The sequence below is a fragment of the Arvicanthis niloticus genome (assembly GCF_011762505.2).
Source record: "Arvicanthis niloticus isolate mArvNil1 chromosome Y unlocalized genomic scaffold, mArvNil1.pat.X SUPER_Y_unloc_7, whole genome shotgun sequence".
Classification (NCBI taxonomy): domain Eukaryota; kingdom Metazoa; phylum Chordata; class Mammalia; order Rodentia; family Muridae; genus Arvicanthis; species Arvicanthis niloticus.
Genome location: NW_023045024.1, coordinates 830,326 through 852,188, shown reverse-complemented (window position 1 = coordinate 852,188; position 21,863 = coordinate 830,326). Strand labels below are relative to the sequence as shown.

At 41.4% G+C, this 21,863-nt stretch overlaps 1 pseudogene; it reads right to left on the bottom strand.

Moving 5' to 3' along the window:
• Positions 1–8,270: 8,270 nt before the first annotated feature.
• Positions 8,271–9,690, bottom strand: LOC117701395 (solute carrier family 25 member 44 pseudogene; annotated as a pseudogene).
• Positions 9,691–21,863: the final 12,173 nt, after the last annotated feature.

Here is a 21,863-nt window from a genome sequence, read left to right as displayed (position 1 = left end):
AAAATGCTTTATTGTTTTTATTTATTTTAATATATGTATATATGTGTACAAGCTTGAAGTGCCACTGGCATTTCAAAGGCAAAGGATTCCATTGAAGATACTCTGAATTATGGGGTGCCTAACACAGATAGTGAGATCCAAATCTAAATCCTATGCAAGAACCATAAACACTGTAATTATCTATGCCATTTTTTGTTCCCCATCTGTCTCAATGATTTGTGTATATTTAAATGTTCACATATGTACAGGTGTACATGAAGATTAGAAGAGAGTACTGGATCTCTTAGAACAGAGATTACAGTTATTTATAAGTAACTGTGAGGGTATGAAAAGAGCAGCATGTTGAGAACTGCACTAGTCCCACGTTCGGGTGCCAAAAAATGTTGTGGCCCGAGCAAAATGTTGAGGCTCGGGCTGTAGGCCGCCAACCCAACTCGTTGGTCAAGATGGCACTGGCTTCCGGTATGATCTACTGGTAAACAAGTGCACTGCTCATGTGATCACCCTTAGGCCAACTCAGTTTTGGCGCCAACCCCTCCCGAGTGGGATATGTTAATGAGGCACTGCAATTCCAACCAATTGCGCACCTCCGCGTGCATTCCCCAACTAGGGCTAAGCATATAAGCGGCTCACTCTGGGTGCTTGGGGTTCCCTGCTGAATGATGAAGTGCTTCTACAATAAAGGCTGTTGAGAAGGATCCAGTTGTTCACGTCTTCCTTGCTGGTTGAGTGGGGTAGGACAAGTGGTGCCAAAACCCAGAAAGGGAACCCGAGACGAAATTCTCGTGGATCCAGAACTCTTTACCTTAGAAGTGGCGGTACCGGTAAGTCTCTTGGTAAGCCCAGTGTCTGATTATGCTGAGCTTTGGTGTCGATCCGCTGATTGCCACTCTCTTCATCATCCTTGCTTTCGTTTTTACGGTCATTGTGTGTTATTGCCTAAACTGTCATCTGCCCGGACAGAGTGTGTCTGTTGGGACAAAGAACACCCACAGTTGACAGTAAGACAGGGGGGTAGGTAACTCCACCTGTCCACCCGTGTGTGAACCTCACATAGGTAAGTGAGTAACATGGGGAACACTCCCTCCAACCAATTTTTAAGTGCGCTGCAAGAGCTCCTTGAGCAATGAAACCTTAAAATACAGAGAAAAATCCTAGAGAGCTTTTTGGGTGAGATAGACCGAGTGGCCCTGTGGTTTGCTCCCACGGGGTCTCTAACCATTGGCTCATGGGAGAAATTGGGTCGAGATCTCGATAGGGAGGCTGAGGAAGGGTCAGTGAAACCTGAGGTGAGGCCTCTTTGGCGCATGATACGCACCTGCTTGGACAATAAAAGATGTGTCGAGGGTGTAAAAGTGGGACAGAGACTGCTTCAAGAGCACCAGGAGAGCATGTCAGAAGAGGATAGGGTTTTTAAGGAAAGAAAAAAAAATAAGGGGCACAAAGAAAGAGAAAAAGGAAAAGCTAGCAAAACAAAAGACAGTCCTAAACGGCCTGAAAAGGATAAAAAGGAGAAAAAAGAAGAGGGGTTCACAGGAATTTACCCCTCCTTGAGAGAATTGGAGATTTCTGATGAGTCTGGGTTAGATTCTGAGGAAGAAGCAGAGCTCGAAGAAGAGGCCTCTAAGTATAAACAAAAAAGATATGGTCCCGATCGAATAGACGTTAGTAAGACAAAGACAGATCGGGACCAAAGGTGCCGCCGCTGCCTTATGCTCCAGAGTATGATGAAACAGAGGGCACACAGGCTCTCCACCCAGGATGTTCCTTCTGAGAAAGGCAGCAACTGCATTTCCTGTGTTTGAGGATGCAAATCAACAGAGATATCATGAGGCCTTAGATTTTAAACAACTAAAGGCCTTGGCTGAGTCTGTCCAAGCATATGGAATTAATGCATCCTTTACTCAGGCATTGTTAGAGAGATTATCCTTGCATGCCATGACCCCATCAGATTGGATGAGTACAGTTAGAGCCTGTTTAACCATGGGTCAATATTGGAGCTGGAAGGCCCGGTACATAGAGCACGCTCAAAATCAGGCTCGGACCAACCAAGCTGATGGCCAGGCCACATGATCCTTTGATATGTTAATGGGACAGGGTCAATGGGCCACGAATCAGCTTATCCCTTGCCGGTCTATGGCCAAATTAATACCATGGCCATGAAGGCATGGAAGTCCCTGCCCAATAAAGGGGACGTATCAGGAAACGAAGGTCATTCAGGGACCCACAGAACCATTTGCCAACTTTGTAGCGCATATGCTGGAAGCAGCAGGGAGGATTTTTGGTGACCCAGATACAGCCATGCCATTGATAGAACAGCTCATCTACGAGCAGTGTACTAAGGAGTGTAGGACCGCCATCACTCTGTGGAAGGCTAAAGGACTGCAGGCATGGATGAAGGCATGCAGGGAGATAGGAGGCCCTCTGTCCAATGCAGGATTGGCAGCTTCTGTTTTACAAGTTAGAAAAGGAGTAGGGAGAACCAGAGCCTGCTTTACTTGCGGGAAACCTGGGCATTTCAAAAAACAGTGCCCTAAGAGGAATAACAGTATAAGACAACAAAGTCAGGGCCCTGGGCTTTGTTCCAGATGTAAGAAGGGGAATCATTGGGCACATGAATGTTGCCCTGTCAAAGATATTAATGGACGCCTCCTAAGTAACAACTATGGTGGTGCTCATCCAAAAAACGGGCAGAAGGGCCCATGACCCCAGGGCCCACAAATGTATGGGGCCATTCAGAGTCTGTCTCTGCGAATCCCTCGAAACCAAGGAGGGCCACTCCAGGTTCTGCAGGATTGGACCTCAGTGCCACCACCAGACTCATGCTGACACCACAAATGAGAGTGCAGCCTATAGAGTCTGACTTTTCAGGACCATTGCCCAAAGACACTGTAGGCCTACTCTTGGGACTATCATCCTCAGCTCTGAAGGGATTACAGATCATTCCAGGAGTCATAGATGCAGACTATACTGGAAAAGTCAAAATATTGGCCTCCTTTCCAAGGGGAATTACAGCCATTTCCCCAGAGGACAGGATAGCCCAACTGTTACTACTACCCAGTTTGCACAGCCACTTTCCATCCCATAAGAAAGTCAGAGGTAATGGCGGGCTTGGATCCACTGGGTCCCGTTTCGCCTATCTTTCCCTGAAATTACAGGATCGCCCCATGGCGACGCTCTGGGTCAAGGGTGGATCCTTTTTGGGGCTTTTAGACACAGGGGCAGACCACAGCATCATATCTGCTCATGACTGGCCTGCCAAATGGCTGACCCAGAGGTCTGCCCAAAACCTCCAGGGATTAGGCTATGAATCCTCCCCTATGGTAAGCTCTAAGGAACTGGTATGGAAAGACCAGGAAGGGAAAACAGGAAGGTTTACATCATATGTTCTGGACCTCCTGGTCACCTTGTGGGGAAGGGATGTTTTAACACAATTAGGCATGAAACTTACAAATGATTACTCTGCTCAATCACAATGCATGATGCAGGGCATGGGCTATATGCCAGGCAAAGGACTGGGAAAGAATCTGCAGGGTAGCCCAGATGTGATAACTACACATCCCAAACATGATAGGACTGGGCTGGGTTTTTCTTAGGGGCCACTGAGGGAGGTATACCTATCACTTGGAAAATGGGGGACCCAGTGTGGGTCCCTCAGTGGCCGTTGCCTATAGAAAAGTTACAGGTGGCAAGAGCCTTGGTTCAAGAACAATTAGAGGCAGGGCATGTGGAACCATCCTAGTCCCCCTGGAACACCCCGATCTTTGTAATAAAAAAGAAATCGGGAAAGTGGAGACTGCTGCATGATTTGCAGGCTATCAATGCCCAGATGAAGCCTATGGGCCCCATTCAATGAGGCCTCCCTCTGCTTTCTAGCCTGTCAGTGGAATGGTCTGTTTTTATTATTGATATTAAAGTTTGCTTTTTTTTTATACCATTGGCCCCTGCCGATTGTGAGTGGTTTGCTTTTACCTTCCTGCCATAAATAATGAAGAACCCGACGTGTGTTATCAGTGGCGGGTATTGCCACAAGGGATGGCCAATAGTCCTACTATGTGTCAACTGTATGTGGGACAAACTTTACTGCCGTTTAGGCAGGCCTTCCCAAAAGTTAAAATTTGCCATTATATGGATGACATCCTATTGGCAGCTCCCACCAGAGACTAGCTGGACTCTGTTTATGCAGCACTGATTAAACTACTAGAGAAAGCACACTTATATGTGGCTCCAGAGAAGGTACAGACAGAAACAGTAGGATGATTTCTGGGAGCAGTAATATCTCCTAGGGACATTAAACCTCAAAAAATAGACATAAGAAAAGATCATTTACGTACTCTAAATGATTTTCAGAAGTTATTGGGAGATATCAACTGGATTAGACCCTATCTGAAGATCCCCAATGGTTCCCTTATTTGATATGTTGAAGCGGGACCCCCACTTGACCTCAACCAGGAGCCTCACACCAGAAGCTAGGTTGGCCTTGAATAAGGTGGAAACCGCCCTAAGTAAGGCACAAATTACTCACATCCGTGATGTGCATACCATCCTTTTGTGTGTTCTACAGACACTGAGACAACCTACTGTGGTATTATGGCAGGAGAGCCCCCTATTATGGATACATCCTCATGTTTCTCTTAATAAAACCTTGGAACACTATCCCACTGCCATTGCGCAGTTAGCTTTATTGGGCCTCAAGTCGTGCTTGGCACACTTCAGTGTACCTCCAATGAGAATTATCACCCCTTACACTAGCCAACAAATACAAACCTTGTGTGTCACCATAGATGACTGGACCATTCTTAGATGCAGCTTTGATGGGATTTTGATAATCATCTTCCCAAGAACCCTGTCCTGCAGTCTTTTGCTAATCACCCCGTTGTATTTCCAAAAATGACTGCCTCATTACCTATACCTGAGGCAGTGAACATATACACGGATGGCTCCAAAATGGGGGTTGGCAGTTATGTTATTAGTTCTGAACCCCCAGTACAAATCCAGTTCACTTCTGGAACTCCACAGCTCGTAGAGTGCCAGATCGTTTTGGTGGTCTTCCAAACTTTCCCTGGCCCATTTAACTTGGTATCAGATTCCAGTTATGTAGTCAATGCTGTAGCTTTTTTGGAACTTGCGGGACCTATTAAGTCTAGTAGTCCTGTCTGCCACCTTCTCCAACAGATCCAGAAGCTTATTTGGCTATGGGAAAATAAGTTTTTCATCCAACACATAAGAGCCCATACTATGCTGCCAGGTCCTATGACAGAGCGTAAGGCTCTGGTGGACACCGCTACCTGTATGGAATTTGTCTTCCACGTGGATGCAATCACCAAAGCCTCTGCTTTTCATAAGCAGTTTCATGTGCCATCTACCACATTCTGTCATATGTTCCACCTGCCGCGAGCAGCAGCCAGAGATATTGTAATTAATTGTCCAGATTGTGCACAGTTTCTTCATCTGCCTCATACTGGCATTAACCCTAGAGGCCTGTTGCCTCTCAAACTCTGGCAAATAGATGTTACCCACATACCCCACTTTGGGACTCTTGAGTATGTTCACCTTTCTGTAGATACATGCTCGGGCATTGTCTATGCCTCTCCTCTGAGTGGGGAAAAGGTCCGCAACGTGATAAGTCACTGCCTTGCGGCCTGGGCAGCATGGGGCAAGCCCGATGTCATTAAGACAGACTATGCATCCAGGCCCTTCACTACATTTTGTCAAAACATGAAAGTGAAACATATCACTGGTTTGCCCTACAACTTAGTTTTGGCGCCAACCCCTCCTGAGCGGGATATGTTAATGAGGCACTGCAATTCCGACCAATCGTGCACCTCCATGCGCATTCCCTGACTATGGCTGAGCATATAAGCGGCTAGCTCTGGGTGCTCAGGGTTCCCTGATGAATGATGAAGTGCTTCTACAATAAAGGCTGTTGAGAAGGATCCAGTTGTTTGCATCTTCCTTGCTGGTCAAGTGGGGCACCACACCAGGCTGCCCCAAATTTGGCGGCCACTGTATCCAGGCCCAAGCTGCTGCTCCGGTCCATGGGTCGGGGTTCAGCAAGAGAGAGAGTGAGGATAAACTCAAAGAATGGAGACCAGACAGAGTGTGATTCAATCCCGTTTATTCTTCAGTCTCTCTTCCTGGTCCAAGTCCCAAATCTAGCTGTATTCTCTAAAGAGTCTCCCCAAAGAGTATATCTAAAGAGTCTCTTTCTCTACAGTCTGCCTCTGCCTTTTATATGTCTCACTTCTAAGCCATGCCTTTTGGTCACACCTTTAATCATGCCCTTAAGTCTTGTCTCTAAATGTGATCTCTACACTTTTTTTTTTTTAGGGGCTCAATAAAAACTTTTAATTACATTTCAAAGATTTCATACAGTGCAACAGTGAATATTCGCAGCTAATATCCTCAAGAGTCCATTTCTATCTAATGCTGAATGTGCATTTTCTTTCCCATGTGCCTCCATCCAGCCTTCCTGTCTTGCCGAGTTTCTAATTTGTGTTAGGGACCAACGAGTCAAAATTTCTAGCTGTTTTGGTCTCCAGTTTTGGAAAAATGGCCGCCTACTGGCCCATCTTCACCAAGGCTAATCCTAGTCCCTGACCTTGGGAAAGTAGGGGTCCCAACAAGGATACCTTTACCTTTACATCCGTAGACCTTTCAAACAGAAAGGGAAAGAAGGAAAGAGAGAAAGGGGGAGGCTTAAACACTGGACAAGAAAATCAAGTTGGGAAGAAGTAACCTAAGACATGAAAGGCAGGAACCTTATGTCCATACTCTGCCCTGGTAATCGAGGACCAAAGAAGAGCTGAGAGACATCCAGTCACAAAGGTCTTGATAGGAAAAGCTTGAGGAGCCCTTGCTTCATTGTATTGATAGCTCTTAAGGTAGAGGTAAGGAGCAGAAGGATTTAAAATGATCTGTGGGTTCCACCCTTCAGATAACTATGGGCAAGATTGAAGGGCTCTCTCAATAAAGTGCAGAAAGTGGGGCCTGGTGGTATCCTGTAAACCTGGGACTCAGGAGGTGGAGGCAGATCAAGAGTTCAAGGCTATCCTCTGCTACATAGTGAATTCATAGCCAGCCTGGGATATATAAGACCCTGTCTCAAAAAAAAAAAAAACCAGAATGAGATAAATAAAAGTAGACAACTCAGAAGGAAACAAATACAGATTACAACAAGTAGAAGAGGTAAGTACAGAGACTGGGTCCAGTCAGGATGGAAGAATGTGGAGCAGCCATGAGAAACATGGAGGCTTTAGTTAGCTAGCACCTTCCAAATTGGCACCATGGCATTTCCCAAGGCATGGGGCCACTGATAAGGTTGAAAGCATCACCTAGGCCAAACAGCAAGATTTGCCTGCTTTCTTCCCATTCCTCACGCTATGCCTCTCTCCTGCCAACACAGGCTCAGTGGAGGCAGGGAAGAGGGAAGCTCCTGAGGGGAGGGGGCATCAACAATTTTGGCAGTATGCGGCTGGTAACCAGGTGGACCTGGCCTTGGGTGCCTTCCTGACTGTTCTTTTATTTTTCTGTTGCCAGCATAAGGTACCATGACTAGGACGACACTTCACAACCAAGGACAAGAAAAACAAGGACAGTTCATATTCCAGAGACCCACTGTGAGACACCTGTTGTAATTCATCTGAGTGACAGGTATGCCTGTGGCATTGCAGCCTAGGGCTCAGAACCTCCATGGCGCCTCTGGGCTTGGCTCAGCTGGCCTGAGGAAATATAAGTGAGGAACACACATCCCATCATTACGTTCCAAGCCTATGGCTCTCTCAACCTGGCTTCAGGGCAATGTTCCAAGTCCAGTGTACTCCAGTAAGTCTCTGATCCACTCACAACTGGGCCCTCTACTGTAGTCACCTGGGCCAACAAAGGCCAACAGCTCATTGTATCTGTAGGTTCCTAGGCCTGACGGGACAAGGAAGGGACAAAGAATTGGGGTTGGTGTCACAGTTTTCCACTTCTCCAAGGAGTGGGGTCTGACAGCGAACTGAGCTATCAGGATTAATTGGCTCATTCACAGATGCTCAACTACACACTCGATAAAGCCTCAGCTCCCTCCTAGTAACTCCCAGAGAAGACTGACGTCCTGTAGAGTGTGCGCTGCTCCGATTTGTCCCCAAAAGGCAGGGCAAACAGAGTAGTCCAGTGAACAACTCAAGTCCCAAATTTAAAATAAGCAAGCATAAAAAAAAATCACAGTCAGCTACTTAGAGCCTTGGCCTAAAGACTCAAGAGGAAGAAGCAGGGGACAAGCAAACTATGAGCAGCTCTTCTCCAGGCCTGAAGGAAGGACAGAGAGAGGGGCACCAGTGAGGGGCCAACAGGGTCCTGTGGCGGTTGATCTTCAGGCCATGACTGAGTATAAGGACCAAGTGAGGGGCCCAGATCTGCAGGAGGAATAAATTTACAGGGATCAGGGAAGCCAGGCACAGAACCTCTGCAGCAAGGGCAGTCCAAAGTCTCTTCTCTTGTCCCTGATAGGCCACCTGGAGCAGGATGGGTGTGTGGTGGTGGCATTCACAGGGGTAGTTATTCTCCCTGCTCTGCCCCAGCTAAAAGTAATGTGTGAAACCACAGCCTCTCCATCCACCGATCACTACCAGTGTCTCGAGTCCACCAGCTCGGGTCGCAGACTGAGTTTCTTCAGGCTCTCGTAGCCCACCACAATGACAATGGTGGAGGGTGTAGCCGAGAGAATTCGGGCTGAGAGGCCCTTCATGAGGCCCCAAGGCCCCTCTTCTGCCATCAGCTGTCTGAAGGTCAGGATGATGGAGCTCTTGCCTTCAACCTGCACACGGGTTCTGATGACATCCATGGGATTGGTGAGGATGGAGGCAGTGGCTGCAGCCAGGGGCCCAGAGATGGCTTGAAAGACAATGTGAGGGCACTCCTGAGGGCACAGGCGCGACAGCTGCTCTGCATAGAAGTGGTAAAAGCGCCACCATACAGCACTGTTTGAGATACACGTTAGCAGCGAGGCCACATAGCCTCGCTAGAAGCCTCGAAGGCCATCAGCCCGCAGGATCTGCCTGATGATGTCCTTAGTTTGGCCAAAGGCAATCAGCCCTTGTCCCTCTAGGTTCCTGCGCACTTGGAAGCGACCCATTTTCTCACCCTTGCGCTGCATCATCAGATGCTGGGAGACAACATCGATGGGCACCGTGATGCTCTGGGCCACGAGGGAGGTCGAGCCGCCGGCTACCAGTGATTTGACTGTGTTACTCTGGCTGTAGTCAGCTACAAATTTCCGGGTAAGCTCATAAGTGGTGACATAGCACTGGCCAGAAATGAGTGTGAAGGTGTTGACCAGGAAGCCCCGGTAGAGACCTGCCACTCCTTCTGCTCGCAGGATCTTGACAAAGGCATCGAAGGTCCCATGGTAGAGACTCTTGCTCTTCTGGACCTGCAGGCAGTTGCGGATAAGGGTGAACGGGTACACGCTGACTCTGATCATCATTGTCATAGCTACACCAAACACATAGAACTTCTTCTTGTCCAGGTGCTCCCACTCTATAATCTGGATGTTCGGCTTGTCCTCCATTGTGCCCGAAGACCTTCTGTCTGGCTCTTGCACGGCCAATTCAGGGTCCTCGGGCATGCCCCTCGCCATGCTTCTCTAGCTGTCAGTCTCTCATACTCCTCTGCCAGGACGAGATGCCTCAGGGGGACTTGCCTTTCATTGTCAAAACTGCAGAGCGGCTTCCCATTGCGATGCAGCCCTGCAGAGCAGACAGATATATCCGCTGCCTCCTCGACAAGTCAATCCTTAGGTACCTCTGATCCTTCAAAGCACCCAAGCACCGTGGTCTCTTACCTTCTCAGACCCAGGTGGTTCAGCCGCGTCTGAGATTGGGACTCCTAGACCGCAGCCCCAGCACTACTCTCCAGTCCCAGCAACAGCCAGACTTGGTTCGCATCTTCCTCCATCTCGACTGCGATCTCTACACTTCTAAGTCACACTCTTAAGTTACACACCTTTAATCTCACACACCTTTAATCTCACACGCCCAAGGCATCTAAACCAAGATTATCAGAGTGTGCTCAGCTGCTGTAGGCTATTGTAATACAAGTCTCATGTCAGGATATATGGCTCAAGATGGCTGCAAAGCTGATAGCCGCTTTCTGCTAAAAGTCGGCCCCCAACAGCAGCAAGCAATCTTAAACACTGTATCATCATTCTCCATCTTCTAACTTTTAAATTTAAACAATACCAAATCATATTTAACATGAAAATTATACAAGGGCTTGGTTTAATATTATTTTATTTTTTAACAATCAATGAAACTTACCTTATATTGAGAAGTGTTACTTAAGAGCAAATGTATATTTTTCTACTCTTCCAGTCTGTTGTTAACTATATACATTCTTATTTATATGTAAGAAATAATTCATTATCACTTAAATTGGAATAAAGTAAAATGCTTATTCTACAAACAGTATTGCTTTTAGTAAATGGACCAGTACATTTGCCAAGGTAGAAGTACTGTTTCCCACTCTTCAGTACCATGATTGGTGCTATAGAAATGTAGAAACTCATGCCATGGGCCTTGAGACCCCAAATGATTTTTCACTGCAGGTTATAGTCAACTTCTACCTCTGTTTAGAACCCTAACAGTTAGTACTTTCAGAATCAGTGTTTAGATGCTCAGTACCTCCTCAATGTTACAATAGAGTTCACTTCCCATCTTACAGACCACATATTACCTCTTCTGTAGGGAAAACACAGTGTCTCACTGTGGGTTATTTGGTCCCTGGGTGGGGCCTGATGGATGGTGAAAGAGACTTCATCACAATTTTAATATTACAAGATCCTGTGTCCACTGGCATATCATATGATGCAAGATAAAGAAAACTAGCAAATTAGTGAACCTCACATTGGGCCCAGAACAGGGAGGTGGATGCTTCCTGCGATCTGCATGAAAGTTACCTCAGAAGCTGGGAACTTAGCACCTCCCCATATTGACAAGGATATGGTTGACTAATACATGGTTTAGGTATATTACCCATTGGTTCAAAAGCTATATAAAATGCTTGCTCCTGTGCAACACATTAGACTTAGACCTTGAGGCTCATCTTCCAAGTCTCTTTCCTGAGTTTGTGTCTCTACTTCTCTCCCTCCCTCCTGAATCCAGATTAACAACTGGTACTCATGGACCTCTCAGAAGTGCAAAGTGAGTTGATCTTTCCAATGGGCAACAGTCCCCCTCACAGATGGAGCAGTCAGCTCAATGATCTGAGGGGAGCCCTGGAATCAGGCAGATGAATGTTTGTACTAAACAACATAATATCTTTTATGATAAGGTTGAAGACCTTGGTTTTTGGATGCTGGAAGAGCAGGTTTGAGCTAATACTATCTGTAAGACAGTGATCCCTCAGACCCAGAGAAAAGAGTTTTAAGATGAGTTTCACCCTATTTTCCCCTGTTGATCAGCTGCCTCAAAGTTTCTGCACTCTGGCAGCTTGAGATCCACCCAACCTGAACTGACACTTTAAAGCCAGAGACTAACTCTTTCTTGCCACAATTAAATAGTGCTATAGACAAGGGAGAAGCCTTTCAGCAGCCAGACAATCTTGTAGATAAAGAAATTTTGTCCAATGTGGGATATTGTTGTTGGATCTCATATCCGTCCTATTTTATAGAGCCTTTCAGCTTATGGCTCTGATGAGGAGTCAGAATATTCTACTCCTTCACACCTCCAGCCTGTCTCAGAGAAAATTCCCAGAAGCCTAGTTCCTCCAAACACCAATACCCATTGGCCTGCCAACATCTTATAGCAGCAACTTGGCCAAACAATCATCTTTCTGCCCCCGTCCTGACAGGGGTGGAGGAGGGAGTCATCTATGCTTCCCTTGTATGAAGGAATATTGAAGTCTGGGCCTGCTAAAGATGACAGAGATAGCATTTTCCCTACAGCTTTACCAATGTTCTTTGCACTAGCAGGTCTAGAAAATTTTTCTTCCTAAAGTTAATTCTGCATTGTTGATAACTAAAAAAGCTACAATACAACTTTTGACCTTGTGAGAACAGCTTCCTCAGTCAAGATCCTTGCCATTTTTTCCAACTTAGTAGGAAATCCTGTAATGACACTATTCCCAGTTTAAGTCTAATAGTACAAACACATATTAAAACTGTTAAAAATATTTTAAACATATAATTTAATGATCAATTATCATGATCTTTAATATATTTCTATATACACTTATAATTAATTACCAAAATAAGGCTTTTTTTTGCTTCCTATGCATCTGTTTCATATATATGAGATTCAATTCTCTTTAAGTAACTTGTGAATATATATATATATATAAAACTTGGGTTCAACTCTCACTTAAAGAAATATATATCTACTAAAACCACAAAAAATTAAACAACAAACATATGGCTCTCCATCCTGGCTGCTGACCTCAGTAGGATTTAAATGACCACATGGCTTTCATATATATTTGTTTATTAGATTTAAACTGGGAGCAGTGTCATTACAGGAAATGGCTACTAAGTTGGAACATTGGTAAAGCCTGTAGGAAAAAATGATTCCTGTCATCCTAATCTCATCTCATTTGTGTCCTAGAAGCCTCTTGGTTTCCTTGCATCTGGGACTTGCTGGTGGCTACCCACAGTTCCCCATTTCTCATTGCTACATACCTCTGTTCAAATTCCTGACCCTCTGCATATCATTCCTGTCTCCTCTCATACCTAATCCTGCCCTCCCTTTTCCCCCTTTCCCTCCTTTCTTCTTCCAAAGTCACTACCACCACCTACCTCCCATAAGTACTTTATTCTGTCTTCTAAAAAAACTGAAGCACTGACAGTCTTCCTTTTTTTTTTAGCTTCATAAGGTCTGTGAATTATATCTTGGATATTTCAAGCTTTTTGGCTAATATCCACTTATCAGTGAGTACATACCATGTATTTTCTTTTATGACTGGGTTACCTCACTCAAGATGATATTTTTTATTGGAAATTTTATTTATTTACATTTTAGATGTCATCCCCTTTTTCCAATTCTTCTTCATAGAAACCCCTATCAAATTCTCCCTCCTTCTTTATGCTTTATATCATTTTGATTACATGCAAGTATTAAGGTCAGTTCTAGGTTGAGAAACTAGCAATACAATAGATGAAAATAGTCAAGGAACAAGCAAGACAATAAATAAAAATAGTCAAAGAACAAGAAAGGCAATAAACAAAGTTCCATGAACACTCCTGTGATCACTGTGTCTAAGGTCTTATCAGGATGACCACAATATCTGACCCTACTTCTCTGTCCTAGCCCAAAGTCATTTTCATGTCTGAAGCCTAAGATTTAGATTTCACCCTAAAATTACTTCTTTGTTTTAGCCTAAGATTTATATTCCTGCCTGAAATTACTTATTTGATCTAGCCTAATGTCAGATTTCTACCTAAAGCCAAGATCCTTGTCTTTGGCCAATGTCATATTCCTGCCAAGCAGTCTATTTCCTTGTTCTTGGCCCATGTCAGAGTCTTGCCAAGCATCCCTAAAACATCTCTGCCTCTTCCCATTTTTTATTTTGTAAACAAGACTGAGCCTGTCTTAGGTTGTTCTGACAAAAGTCCTTCTTTACTCATCAAAGAATATATATTATCAAAAGCAATGCACTTTTGTCTTAGGTTGGTAAGGTTCTGTGCAGAATCTTACACATCCTTGTCTTACTAGCCTGTTAATTTAATAACTCTGTCTAGGGGTCAATTTTCAGTGTCAGTCTATGTACTTTGGCTGCCAACATGTTGATGTTAAAGACAAGCTTTAACACAATGAACAGGAATAAAAGTATTCCCAGGACAAAAATATCTAGCATAATCAAGCTATAATTACCATTCTTGAAGCTTGAGCAAAATAGAAATACTGATCTCAGGCCATAGGTAATTTTATCAGCAGTATCTGCAGCATATAAATGCTCAGCAGAGTAGCATTCTTTAAATTCATAAGCTCACTATACAAAGTTAAAACATCCAGAGAGGTGTTAGAATTATTCCAAATAATATTGCAAGTGTCTAAAACTTTTTCCTAATTATAATGACTATCATTGTAAATTTTAGAACTAACACAACTCTATTGGTATTTAACATGATACTTAGATGGCTCCTTACCCTTAAACTCTGAACCTCCTTCCAATAATTTGAATAGGATAAAGAGCATCAATCCGTTGTTCCAAATGCCTATCTAAATCCTTCTGTATATTCAACACATTAGTAACATTTTTTCCTAAATGATTAACAAAAGAAACTAACTTAACTTCTTGTGTCAAAGCAATTGCAGAAGCAGTGGTGCTAGCTATTAATGTAATTAAAGCTGTTATACAAGCAATAATCAAGTTCACTATTCTCTTGCTTCTCTTAAAGCATGACTCACTACTTCCAGTAGTTGCAAGCATTTTTCAGAAGACCAACATTCTGTGATACTCAGGGCAATAAAACAAAAGCTGGTTTATAGACCTCTGTAACAGACATGCTGAGTTTCAACACACTAACACAATTAGAAAGTATACAATCAATGCAACTTACATTAAATATGGCAGAAAAAACAAAAGTAGTTTTAACTTGACAATTAAAAGAGCCTTAACACATGTACTAATACTTGTTGGAAATCCAGATCCTGTCCCAACTTTATCTCTTGCTAACCTAACATCATAGAGAACTGCAGCTAACTTCCAAATATGTCTCTGAAAATGCCCAGAACCAACCTTCCAAATGAATATTGCTATTTCTAATATTAGATGCTTTATAGAACAGTCCATGATTGAGTCTGAATAACTGGTCACATTTAAGAAAAACACAAGGCTCATTATAACTTCTCTTTTTAATTATATGTTCCACAAGATCTAAAAACTTGAGGCAAGGCAGCTTGTCCCATTAGGAGTATAGGTAAGCAAAGGTGGATCAGAAGCACAAGTCTAACACAACTTCCCAGTCATCATTGTCAGGTCACTCATCAAGCTCACAGGTCAGCATCATTCTGGCTAATATCAGTATGTCTCACCTCTCCCTGTGGCAGCATTCATGCTCCTTCAGCATTCTGCAGAAAAAATACAAACATGCCCTCATCCCCATATTAGATACCTGATCAGGATCATGCCATATGCCAGTAAGTGGATCCTTCCTTTTCACCTATGCATAAGTATGCCTTAGTTGTAGGGTGTTATAGTCACTCAGCAGAAAGTTCCTTGGCATCCAATTTTTTTAATTAAAATAAAAATATAATATAAAAAATTTGTAGTGAATGTGCATATACCTCTCCCCTTTTTATTTTATAAAAAGTATTGTTTTAAATTTCCATGGTCCCCTTCCACAGTCCCTTGTCCTTGAGGATTGCAAGGAATCCTACTAATACGGATAATATTAAATGGTTGACAAAAAATCTCAAATGTTTGACTGCAATGGCCCATTCTATTATCTGTTTTTGTTTATTATTAGATAATTTATTTACCTACATTTTAGATGTTAATCCCTTTCCCCAATTTCTCCACCTGAGAAAACCCTTATCCCATCCCTCCTCCTCCTCCTACTTCTATGAAAGTGTTCCAGCACCCATCCACCCACTCCCTCCTTCCAACCAACCAGAGCTCCCCAGGGTCTAAACCATCAGCCTGGGAGCACATAGGGAGGGACCCATGACTCCAGCTGTATATGTAGGGGAGGATGGCCCTGTCGGACATAGGTGGGAGAGGAGATCTTTGGTCACATGAAGGCTGAACACTGTTGGGGGGGAATTCAAGGGTGGGGAGGTGGGAGCTGGGGGGGTAGGTGGGGGCACACCACCCTCACAGAAGCAGGAGGAAGGGGATGGGATAAGGGGCCCCTGGGTGGTGGGAGGAATGGAGTAAGGGGATAAAATCTGAAATGTAAATATAATATTCAATAAAAAAAGAAAAAAAATTCCCTGTTTTGCTGAGTATAAGCTTTTGTACTCAACAAATCCTCAAATGTTTGTCCTTTGTCACTTTGTCAACAAGGATCTGATGTTTTTTTTTTTTTTTTGGTTTTTTGGTTTTTCGAGACAGGGTTCCTCTGTGTAGTCCTGGCTGTCCTGGAACTCACTTTGTAGACCAGGCTGGCCTCGAACTCAGAAATCCGCCTGCCTCTGCCTTCCAAGTGCTGGGATTAAAGGTGTTCACCACCACTGCCCAGCTTGATGATTTTTTTAATTTCCCCAGTTTCTGTTGTTATTTCTCACTTTTTTCTTTTATTAATTTGGAGACTGTCTGTGCCCTCTAGTTACTCTGGGTAAGGGTTTATCTATCTTGTTGATTTTTTTTCAAAGAACAAGCTCCTGGTTTTGTTTGTTTGTTTGTGTGTTTTTACTTGGTTAATTTCACCCCTGAGTTTGATTATTTCCTGCCATCTACTCCTCTTGGGTGCATTTGCTTTTTTTTTGTTCTAGAGCTTTCAGGTGTGTTGTCAAGTTGCTAGTGTATGCTCTCTCCAGTTTCTTCTAGCAGACACTTAGAGCTATGAATTTTTTCTTTAGCACTGCTTTCATCGTGTCCCATAAGTTTTAGTATGATGAGTATTCATTTTCATTAAATTCTAAAAAGTCTTTAATTTTTTTATTTTTTCTTTACCAAGTCATCATTGAGTAGACCATTGTTCAGTTTTCACATGTACATGGGCTTTTCTTTTTGTTGTTGTTGTTATTATTAAAGACCAGCCTTAGTTCATGGTGATTTTATAGGATGCAAGGGATTATTTCAATCTTTTTGTATCTGTTGAGGCCTGCTTTCTGACCAATTATATGGTCTTTTTTTGAGACCATACCAGGAGGTGCTGAAAAAAGGTATATTCTTTTGTTTTAGGATGAATTGTTATATAGATATCTGTTAAATTCATTTGGTTCATAACTCATTAATTCCACTGTGTCTCTGTTTAGTTTGTACTTTTTATTGTCTTATGTAATGCTTTTTCAGTTTTATAAATTCTGCTTCCTATATTTCTGTTGATTTCCCCCAAAACTCCTTGTCTGTACTTGCCTTCATACTTCTGTGCTATTGCCACTGTCTGTTATTAATAATCCTAAAAATTATTTTTAAATTATATTTATTACATGTCTTGCTTCAAAATAAATGAGACTGATGTATTGTTTTTCTTTTACCCCTATCTCAATTACTGTGGTATTTTCTCTGGTCAGTTTTCAAATGCTGGACAGGTTAATTCTCAGCTGTGCTCTCCAAATAACTCTGCTTAAGTCTCACTCTAGTATTTTTACTGCACCATCCTGCTTTTGGGCTTCATTTGAGTACGTCATGTTCCTTATGGGAACATAATTTTTTCTGTCTTTTCCTGCCTTCACATCCTATGCTCATTTACTTGTCCTGATCTGCAACATTACAGCTTTTTAATTGGATCTATGCCTTTATTTTTTCTAGCAAGCAATTGGATATAGGTTATTTTAAACAATTGATTTAAATTGGAGAGCAAATTTTAGAAAGCATCACTGGTTATGTATGAGACTCTGCTTATCAGTAGTAACTGCATCATGGGTGTCATTTACCATTTGAAGACATGGTAGCATCCAAACAGGTCTCAATACTTCTTCATTTAATTTAGGCTCTAGTTTAAACACAATGACTCCATTGTTCTTCTAACTATAACATTCAATATCAACTAAAATTCTAGTGATATTTCTCTGAATATAATTGATTGTACTGACAAATGACAGGTTCTAGAAGCATCTGATAGAAAAATGTATGGCAACCTTGTAAGGCATCTTTAGATTATGCTAATAGACATTGGAAGAAAACACAGATTATTAGTAGACATTATTTTATAAGCTGGAGAATGAATTGAATAAATAGCAGAAAGGAGTTTAAAGAAGCAATAATTAAACTCTTCATTATGATTGCAGAGTGCCACTGCCTAAAATTTCCATGATACAATGATATGTATCTGCTTGAACTTTTAGCCAATATCATAAGACTTTTTCTATTGACTTTATTTTTCTCATAATTTATCACAGAAAAGGGAGAATTTAAACAAATGCTCTATAAGATTTATTTTTACCACAATTATATATCATTGGCATATGCATTTATACCTTTATTAACTAGAATGTAAACTTCATGAAAGTATTTTGGTTTCATAACTGTAAAATGTTTTGCTTATATATTCAACTTAGTGTTCTTTCATGTGGTCAGAAGCATATATGTGTGTATCTATATGTACGTATGTGTTTTTTGTGTCATTCATACATATAATTTAAAATATCCTTTATGCAATCAGTATATAGAATATATTTACTTGTGTAGAAATATGTGAGACTGAGTTGAGAAGGTTACAATAGAAAGAGGAAAATATGTAAAAGTTAAAATAAACTTTCAACCAAAACTTATCAAGCATGATGAGGAAGAATACTTCATATTTGTTAAAGTGAAAATCAACCAAGAAAAACTCAGTTTCAAAATCTATGCCCTAAATGCAAGGGCACCTGCTTTCATTAAAGAAACTTTACTAATGCTTAAAACAGACATTGCACCCCACACAATAGTAGTGGGAGATTTCAACACTCCACTGTCACTAATGGGCAGATCATTGAAACAGAAACTAAACAGAGACACAGTAAAACTAATAGAAGTTATGAGATAAATATATTTAACAGCTATCTACTGAATATTTCACCCTAAAACAAAAGAATACACTTTCTTCTAGCACATCATTGTACCTTCTCCAAAATCTATTACAAAACTGGTCACAAAAAAACCCTTAACTGGTACAGGAATATTGAAATAATCTCATGCATCCCATCAGATTACCATAGCTAAAGGCTGGTTTTCAATAATAATAAAAACACAGAAAGCACACATACGTGTGGAAATTGAGCAACTCTCTACTCAATGGTAACTTGGTTAGGGAAGAAATAAAGAAATTAAAGATTTTCTGGAATTCAATAAAAACATTGACACAACATACTTAAATTATGGGACACAATAAAATCAATGCTAAGAGAAAAATTCATAATACAAGTGCCATGGTAAAGATGCTGGAGAAATCTTACACTACTAATTTAGAACACAAATGAAAGCTACAGAATAAAAAGAAGCAAACACACTCAAAATGAGTAGCCTGCAGGAAATAGTCCAACTCAGTGCTGAAATCAGCCAAATACAAACAAACAGAGTCCCACAAAGAATAAAAAAAAAAATCAATCAAACAAACAAACAAACAAACAAACAAAAACAAGAGCTAGTTTTTGAGAGAATCCACAATATAAACCCCTAGCCAACTAAAGGTCCCAGAATCAGTATGCAAATTAAGAGAATCAGAGATGAAAAGAGAGAATCATTGAAATTTAATCGCTGAATGTGTTTAGTATAAGTTATGCATCTTGAATGCATTTTATAAGTACTGCATTTTTTAAATATATTTCATTGTATTTATACAAGTTTGTAACTACACACAGTATAATCGAATAAACAGCTACCTTTGTTTGAAATTCAAAGATACAGTTATATATTTTATTATTTACCATGTGACAGGATTATACTATAATGTAAGAGTAACCTATATATAATGGAATCACATAGGATATTTGTCAGTGTATCTAAGAAAATCAATAGCACAGGCCTGGCTACTTCCTTTAACAACCTTGGAGCCTCTGATTGGCCTTTTACCTGTCTACCTAGATTTCCCAGACTGGAACATAGTGCACATCATCTTTTTGACTTGCTACCCAGCTCCTTTACAAAACATTTACAGAGACCCAATATAAAAAAAAAATAAAGTTCAGAATGTCCAATGGAAGTGTCATGGAAAGTATTGTGGAAACCTGTCAATATAGTTACTTAAGGAAGACCAACAATGTACAGTAATCTTCCTTGAGTCCAAGCAGAGACTAAATCATCATCAATGAAGCAAGAATCATAAGAAATAAATATCCACAATATGCGGCAAATGTGAATCTCTGTTTTCATGTGGAACCCTCAACAATTGGAATGGTCTAATTTTTAAATTTTCTCATATCTTGCTATATATTCTCTTCTCTTATTGAACAACACTGTGTGGTTTGAGTAGGAAATGATGTGCTTAGTGATATCAAGTGAAGGGAGGGTGTAAAACACGTACACTCCCTGTTTTCAGGGGTTAAAGAGCAGTATTGAAGGGATAGCATGTGAGGGAGGAGGGGATGAGTTTTTGGAAAGTAAAGTGAAAGAATGCATAAATGAATAAGTGAGTGGATGAGTTAATAAATAATTGTAAAAGAAATATTGTTTGGATCCATCATTCCTTTGACTTTGCCACAAGAAATGCATATTTTTAACAAATAAAATATCCATGATACCTAGGGAATAAACTTAGATATTCTTCTATAGAAAAAATGACAAAAATACATATAATTATTCATCTATAAATAAAGGTCAAATTATTAAAACTACAAAAATGCATTGAACTTTAAAAAGCTTATTCTAAATATACAGTAACTGAGTCAAATCCCACATGTTTCCTTTTCTATGTGAATCCAACTTACAATACTTATGTAATTCTTTTTAACCTGGAATACTACTGGTTAAGCTAAGGACCTAGAAAATAATCACAATCATCAAGAATATATGTCACCAATTTTAAGGTTTTCATTGGTATGAGCTTATTGATATAAAAGTGAGATGAATATTGTTACTCTCATAGGCATTGTACATGTATAACACATTTAGGAATACAAGACTTAGACCCAGTCCTTCTTTAACTTTTTTAACTGATTTGAGATGGTCAGCCTGTGAGTTAAGGGACTATAGCAAATTCATGGCTTGGAGTTTATTGTTAGGGTGTTTTCTATGTTTTATTTAGAAATAGCTGAGTGGAGTTAACAGGCAACAGTCCAGATTACCTTACATGGATAGTTGGTTTTCAAAACGTCATAAGTCCACAGAATTGACATTACAAACATTTCTGTATTAATGTTCATTTTGATTAGAGACCTGTCTACTCCTGACAGCTTCCTGTATTGAATTCTAAGAAGAAATTGAGCATCTTTGGAATTACTCCAGTTGTGGTGAGACAGCCACTAGACAAGAATTGCCTCTCTCCATCTACAGACAAATTACTCTTCAGAAAAGGACACACTTGCAGAATAGTCGACTGATTATATCTGCCTAGACAGAGTAATCAGCCCTTAATAAATCTTCAGCACTAAGGTCTGTCAGATGATCCTGGGCCAGAAGGTGGAAGATTTGATGCTCCAACGTTTTGTAGCAGAGGAAGTGTCCAGGTGTTCAGAGGTCTCTATAAATTGGCTAAGTTTTAGAAGCTAGGCTTTGTGCTTCCCATAATTACAGTTAACTCAGTCATTCTGGATTTCTGACGTGGTTGAAAACTTATAGCCTCATAGCCAATCCTGGCTATTTACCTTGAGAGAAAAGATTTGAGTGGATGATCTTCAGCTGAAATTCATTCTAAAGCCAAGGAAAAAGCCAGGTTCAGAACTAAGTGTTTTAGTTAGGATAGATGACAGAGGTTCTGGTTAGTCAACAAAAGGATGGACTGGGTATTAGGACTATCTTGTACCTCACTGGTACAAATTGGCATAATTATGCTCTAATTGTATTTTGAGAGAAAAGTTTTATTTTAACACGAAGGGTGATATGTAGGAGGAGCTAAGGTGGGAGGAGTACAGAGAGGAAGAGGAGTAAGTATAGGAGGAGGAGAAGAAGGAGAGGAGGGAAAGAGGGGGGTGGTGAATATGGAGGCAGATGTTCACAAGTCTCTGCCAGTCAAAGAGCACCAAGTCTCTAGAAGGTTAGATACATCTTCTATGACTGAGTTCAGTTAGTTGAGGCTGCCGGTATTCCTATGTTTTTACCCTCCTCCTCAGCTTTTTCCAGCTTTTCACTAACTCTACCACAGG